A 7824-nucleotide genomic window follows, 5' to 3' on the forward strand; every position below is an offset into this window, starting at 1 on the left:
TTTCTAAATATATTAAAAATAAGAATTTTATAATTTAATGAACAACCTCGTCACTATTCTGTTACTCTTGCCACTTTTTTGTGAGTTATAAATTCAATTGTTTTAATGGTAACTACAGAGATTTATATACGAAGTTGATCATAGGATATTTTTATTAAAGTATTATCTACTATCGCAATGATAATTTCGTCGACTGTTAAGTTATATCAATTACATATCATAAAAGACATTGAATAATGCGTTTCTTCACGTGTAAGAATATACTGATATCAATTTTTTTCTTTTAAGACCATTACAGTTATATGAATGAGTTTTTCGCGTTTATGTAAATACTTAGATAATTATCGCTCTGAAATTTCATTTACGGCGTTGGACTTGGAAGAACAACATTCTTCATGTCACTTATTGCTCATGAATATCCATAAGTCGAGTGCGGCGCGGGACGTTACGTCATTCAGCAGTGTTAATTATACTTGCAATTAGCTACATTTTCGAGATAAAACACGACTTGACACCGAAATCGTGCGGCTGACTTGGCTTCCATGATCGTATAATTTTTAATTTTAATCATAATTCAAATTGATCTCGTTATATTTTTATTCCCGTCCACCTATGATACCGTGCAATTATTTTTAATTAGGCAGAGAGCCATTATATCTAATAGCCTATATTTATATTATAACTATAACGTGTCGGGTGGAGCAATTATGTGGCAATTTGGGCAAATATCTTCTCGATGCGTGTTGGGTGTTAAATCTTGACGAGCCTTAATTATTCCAGCCGCGAGGTCGAAATAACAAACGCATCTCGTGTAAATATTAAATATAAAAAGAAATTAGGCTAATGAGTTCTCGTAAGCAATTGCATAATAGATACACAGATCTGCCCAATATCATCATATATTGATTTAAATATAGATCTGCCTTCCGCGATCCTCAACATGAATCAATGAAATCACTTTTAAAAAATCGCATTGAAACATTAGGGCTCAGAAAATATGAATTTTCTGTATTTCAATTTCTAACAAAACATCATTTTATTTCATCAATATATCGCAATCTACGCGAGCCATTGATAGCTTCGCCTGCTGCGATCGATTATCGTTAGTCGATATTCGTGTCGCCGATATACCTCGCTCACATCCGCACGATCCGACCACGAAACGCGTTACTTACGACCCATGAATATCCATGGGGTCCGGGGAGCAAATCGTGTGGCTGGCGTGCTCTGATGATAGGTAACCATGTGTAATGGAGTGCTAACTACTGGCCACCTCGCGAACCAAGCACACCTTCCATCGACGAGGAAGGTGGTCGAGGGGGTTGCGTGCGCGCAAAAGAGACGATGCTGCGCGAGAGAAAAAGGGGGACGACGAAGAGGGAACGCAGTAACGGATGAACCCCGTTCTCCAAGACGATGAGCGAAGAGAGAACGTGGAAGCGAGAAAGAGAATCGAACACGGCGGAAAGAGAGGTTGAACGAATAACGAGAGAAGAGGCACTCGTGCAGGCATGTCTCGTCTCTTAGTTTCTCAAACAAGGGGGCGGTACCTCCAAGCAGACCAGTGGCAGTCAACCGAGAGACCAGGGATTTTTGTAGGATTCAGCGTGGTTATAGCCGATTAAAAAGGCATCTTTCATATCGTAACGACAGTACAGGTGTTTGATAAATGCTGGGACACAGGTCACTCAATCAATATCTGCGGAAGCAGACTTGCTTCTGGCTAAATCAAATGTAAACGACAAAAATTAAGTAAAATCGCTACAATTGTAAGCAATGTAAACGTAGATTGATTACACGTTTCTTCTATCGCTTAAATACATTCAAAAATTTTTGGCGTTTATGCACAAAATACATGTTTTCTGACGATGAAAACAATCCGATAAATATAATTTGTTTTATGAAGAAATTTTATAAACATTCACGTTATAAATATCTTTGGCAAGCGAATGATAAACCTTTTACTTGATCTTAAAACAGTTAAAAATAAAAAAATACGTACAGAAAATGTTCTGTAAATACGTTACATTTATAAAGTTAAGCAAAACCCAATTAGCAATCCAATAAATACATGTTTATTTTTTCTATAATAAATCATTTATATGCAAAAGCATAAAAAGATACTAGATTAAAGTAAGGTAAGTGATACATATATATATAATTAAATTTTATTATAATAAAACAAAAAATATATTAAAATTAAATTTTCATAATTATTATTTTATCATGATTTATCATTAATAAAAGTTGCTAAGATTTACAACGTTATATTACTCATAATTGTTGCTTTATATAATCTATATCTATATTCAAATTTCATCAAGATTTGATCGTTTGATTCGATCGTTCGATCGAAAAAATATATTCAGAGGACAGAGAAAGTTCTTGGCGTTATCGTCGGTATTTTTGTTTGTCAGTGAAAAATATATGTTTACCTACGCATGCACATACACACACTTATCGCACGCTAGTGAGCTAGTTGCGCAAAACCGCTCATTATTGTTACGATCATCATCATCATCATCATCATCATCGTGGTTATCATCATCATCATCATCTTCCACGTTGGAGTGTTTGTTCTGATTCTTTCCGCGCGCGCGGCGATAAGCGAGTAAAAAGTAATCCGTTCGAACGGAGCCCATCATTATCGGGTTATTACCTAAGTATCTCTCTCTCTCGAAGTGGAAACAGGGCCGCGTCGATATCAAACTAAATGGCGAAAAAAAGAAAAATTTGTTGTATGAATTGGACTTCCTAAGCCTCGTTGTGCGCTTTTAATTTCGATGTGCGAATTAACGGCGAAGAGAAATCTTATATCTTATCATTATAGTAATAAATATGTGCGATAAAACGCTTATTTCAAAACGCTAAGGTAAGCAATGATAGAGATGAGGAAATCTTTTTAAAAAAACAAGATAAATATCCTAGTTTAGAAAAATAAAAGTAACCATTTGTGATAAAGAGTTCATGTCAAAATATGTAAATTAATGCTATATAACGTAAACGATGCGTAACGATCGGTATTAAAACAGTAACTATTTATTTTTGTTATAACGCTTTTTTATACCTAATATCACGCGTTTCTTAATGTATTTTTTGGTGACGTGAATTTATTATTAAAATTGTCAATCTAAAAAAATTTATAATTGAATTTACAAACGTTTTAGTCGTATTTTTTCACTTGATTCTTAGTGTCATAAATTATAAATACATGTCATAAAAGTTAATAATCATAATCTGATTAAATATAATAATTTTAATCAAAAAGCGTAAATAAGTGCTCTGATTGGAGGATTTATGAAACATCAAGTAAAAAGGAAATTATATTATAAATCATGATCTGAAGGAGTAGTAAAAAACAAAGTTGTCCTCGTTTTCCGTACAAATTGCAGTCGTCACCGTTTTCTTACTGATTGAATACTCAAGAATCACATATACACAACCAACATCACAGAAGCCTGTTTTTGTGAGAGAAAGACTGATCTTCTATCGTCAATAATTTCATCCTTAGCATCAACGGGATCGCGGCTTCGTTTCGACTCTCTGGCGCATCATCTTGGTGCGCAACCCAGTGATTTGTAATAATAAAATATCCTTTATCTGGGGTCTTACGTAGCACAATATTCAATCGGACACTCTCCACCGCTTGGTTTGGTCCTGAAAATTCGATAAATCATAACCCAATTTCAGAATGATATCAATCGCACAATCCCTCCCTGCTCTCTTTTCTTCTTTCTTTCTCTTTCCATTCCTTTTAACTTACTCGCCAGCCTTCGCACAAAGATACTTCGTTTCGTGCACAGCATCCGTACTCTCCTCTTATTCTCTTGTGGTTCAAGGCACGATTTATAAAGCAAACACCGTGCGGCACCCTGCAATCAAGCTACACAACGCGCCTCTTCGGTTTACTGGCTGTCTCTCTCTTTCTCTCTCTCCTCTCTTTCTCTCTCTCTCTCTCTCTCTCTCTCTCTCTCCGACTCTTTCGCCTCCTCTCTTCCTTCATCGTGCGCTTCTTCGTCGTGTATCGAATCAACCGATCGGCATTTATACACCGCGTATCTCGTACCTCCGAGCGCGTTTACACCGTACTTAGGACTCACTCGGCAGAGAATAAATTAATAGTTTCTTCGGATAACAGCTGGGGCATGGAGTTTCGACGATTGCCAGGGACGCAGAGCTCGATTCGTGGGCGCACGAATCCTTCCAGGCCGTGACTCCATCTGTCAGTCGCAATTTTTTAACTTCCTATTTCCTAGTAGACAAATAGTTTTATTTATATTGTATATATTATAGTTGAAACGTATATTAAGATCGAAGAAAATTCGAAACAAACCCTTTACAATGAATATAATTTATAAGTGGTGTCTACTATCTATTTGAATCTATCTAAATCTATTTGAAAAACTATTTAAAGAACTTTGTGTTAATATGATGTATTACAGCCTTTTAAAATTAGTATTTTTTAAGTATTTTTAAGTACTTTTGATTTGCCCTAGATATCCTATAATAGAGTAGTTTTGTTAAAATAGAATTGAAAAAGAAGGATATATACTGTCTCTTTTTATATATGCTATAGTAGTTCCCTGCGTTGCACTATTTAATAAAGAAATATTAAACTATGTATAGAAAAATTTGGGACAAAAAGATCTGAACAATTCGAGAATTTCTATGTCCTTTCGAGCATCTGATGAGTCAATATTGAAAAATTAAAAAGTAAGCCAATAATTAATAAATATAATGTTTCTAAAATTCGCAAAATGCGGCCATCTCATTGTGATTGAATTCATTTTTGTATAATTGCGATTTATAAAGAACTCTTCGATTCTCCGAAGAGGATCCTCGATGACAGCCCGGAATAATCGGCTTCAGATGAGTATAACGTGAGTGCTACGCATCTGAAACGTAGACAACCAGGATTCACTTTGCGGAGTATGAATTAGCGGTTCTCTACCAAGATAAATTAATAGTTCCACAGACAGCTGGCATGGAGTTTCGACGATTAGTACGTACACGGCGGGCACGAACGTCTTTCGTGAAGCGCCGTTCGTGTTCGATTGTTATCAAGAAATACGGATCGCACGGCGATTTCATGCCCGCACTGATGAAACAGGGCCGTTCTTTATTCGCTCGTTGTCGAGACGTTCAAATCGTGCAATTTAATTACACACTAAGTGGAACCCTCTCACATCATTTTTAACTATCACCTAAAACTCTTTACCTCACGATCTCGCATGTCTCTAAGCAAGCCTCGCTTTTCTCATTAATTTTCCTGCTGACGATTTCTCCTCTGGCCAATTATATCAATTATAAACAAAATTACATTATATGGCAATGACTTTATTTATTAACGGATCCGTTGAAAATTTAATTAATTTTATCTGAGATGTACTCCTTTCACACTAAGTATGTAAATTCATAATATATCCAACGCGCTTTTTTACTCCTCGTGATTTTCTAATTCCATTTTTACAGCAGTCCCTTAATTTAACTTAAGAGAGAAAGTTTCTTTTTACCCTCAAACAAATATAATCCTTTCGCATCGTAATATTTGCAAAAAGCGGTCATTATCTTGCGCAACGATAATTCCGCGAATTGCGGTCGTCATAAAATTTCGAGATGCGAGCAGGAGTGCAAGTCGAAGAAGGACCACGCGATGATCGGACGATCTGGCTCGAAGAAACGCTCGACTTAGTCACGAAGGTATCCTAAACGTTTGACAAGTCATGTCGTAAACCGTTTTACGGAAGAGGCAACTCGATTGCTTAGACGAAAAGACTCGAGGAAAAGACTCACAAGAGGACTGCGAGAGCTGCGATTGGACCTAAATGTCAAGGCCCCTCTGCAGACAGGAAGAGGACTGGCGAATTGAGGGCCTCGATTACGAGATCCGAGTGCGGGACTTCCGAGGAATCGCCGGTAATCGCCCATGAAGTGCCTAATGACAGGTCATTAATGAATAGCCGATCGTTTCGTAAACCGTAGGCAGGTAAAACCACAAAGTAGCCGAAAGTATAATTCGCCCGGCGAATGCCAAATTCTACCCTCGTTCCAGCACGAACTAACTGGTTCCGAAACGCGGGCACTTTCGCGGAAATCTGCGCAGACGTTGTAAAATAAAAAGACGATATTCAGAGCGAACGTAAGTCGACATAGTCGCTAATAACGGGAGCACTCTTGGGTGCAATTTTCGACGTAATAGAGATGCAAAATATAATCTCATCCAAATTACACTAATTTTAATTTTCATTTCTAATATGCACATTGCGTTATATCTAATATATATCTAATATATCTAATATATGTACACTTGAAAAACTTGATTTTGGAATTAAGAAGAAATAAATTGCATTTATTACCGTATATCTTGGTGGTCAAATTAGTAAGACGCACAGAATGAAGGAGATGTAGATTTAAAACCCAGCTCTTTTTCGCAATAAATTCTTTGGTATTTTAAAGATGCTCGTTAACATCAGTAATATTAAATTGCTTGTCAATTTAACCCTCAGTTACTGTACGGAAGTACGGCATACCTAGAACGTTAGAAAATTACGCAGCATTTGTAGAAACCGGGAAGTGAAATACTGGATGTAGGAGGAGAAAAAAAAAGTTAAATGTTCAAAGTATACTTTCCCTTACCTGGCGTCGTCAGTTGTGAAAAAGCAAAGTAGCAATCGTGTTTTTTCTATTAAAAAAATCATGCAATTTCATTTGTCAAAATAAATATACTTACACAATAATATTTCGATACATGTTTTTAATTAAAATACACCTTCATCGATTCATTATTATAGTTTCTTTATTTTTATCTCTATATTAAATATTTATTTTTTTGAAAAAAAATATTTTCGTAATAGTTCGAAAAATTAACTTTTGTTCATTATTAAATATATTTTTTGTAATTTATATAATTTTCGATAATTCTACTTATACAAGGCTCTTCTTTAAATCCTCCAAAATGATGATTTTACACATTTACTTTATTCAGTGCATTTTACCGAAAATTAGAGACACTTAAACATCGACAGTAGTACGCTATATCCCATGCGGTAACGACGGAAGTAAAAATACGTGCAGTAAGTGAGGGTTAATTTATGATATTACGTAATCCAGTTTCAATTTAAAACTGTTTCAAGATAACTCGGCAAATCGGTGTGTAGTTTGCTTGAACTGAATACTGTAAAATTCACACAAAAAATTATTAGACTCCAAGATCCGCCTTAACCAAATATGATCCTCTTCGCTCGATTCCGTTATAAATTTCATTTCACTCTTCTAAATTGAATTTCAAAAAATTATCACTACATCCACTAAACCTATATGCATTTATAAACATCATTTATTTATAAAAATAAAACGTAACACAATGAAGCTTATGTTCGTTTTCTTCAAGAGAGAAAAAGGATCATTAGAGCACAAAAGGCGAAAAGTATTTCCTCTCAAATGTCGGAACGTTGTGCGGTGGACGGTCCGAATCCGTTTCGTTTGCCATGATATATGCCCAATTCTACCCGTTCTCCCTCGACGATGATTACAGGTTGCTCGTGCATTAGACCCGTGTCTAAAACAAACCGCTCCCACATCTACCAACAGTTTAAAGCCGCGGGGCGTGACTGCCGATGCCCCGTTGGATTTCCTACGTATACCATCGGACTCCTATTGCGGCCGCTATCCGCTATTTGGATTCCGACGTCAATTGAGGGATCGAAGGATCGATCACGGAAGTTATACACAATCTGGAGATACTGGTAGTGTCTCGGATACGCTAAGATACGCGCAGCGACACTACCGTGGCTACTTTACGCGAGCCGGCGAGTTATGAGGGAT

This window comes from Trachymyrmex septentrionalis, unplaced genomic scaffold (genome assembly GCF_001594115.1).
Source record: "Trachymyrmex septentrionalis isolate Tsep2-gDNA-1 unplaced genomic scaffold, Tsep1.0 scaffold22, whole genome shotgun sequence".
Lineage (NCBI taxonomy): Eukaryota > Metazoa > Arthropoda > Insecta > Hymenoptera > Formicidae > Trachymyrmex > Trachymyrmex septentrionalis.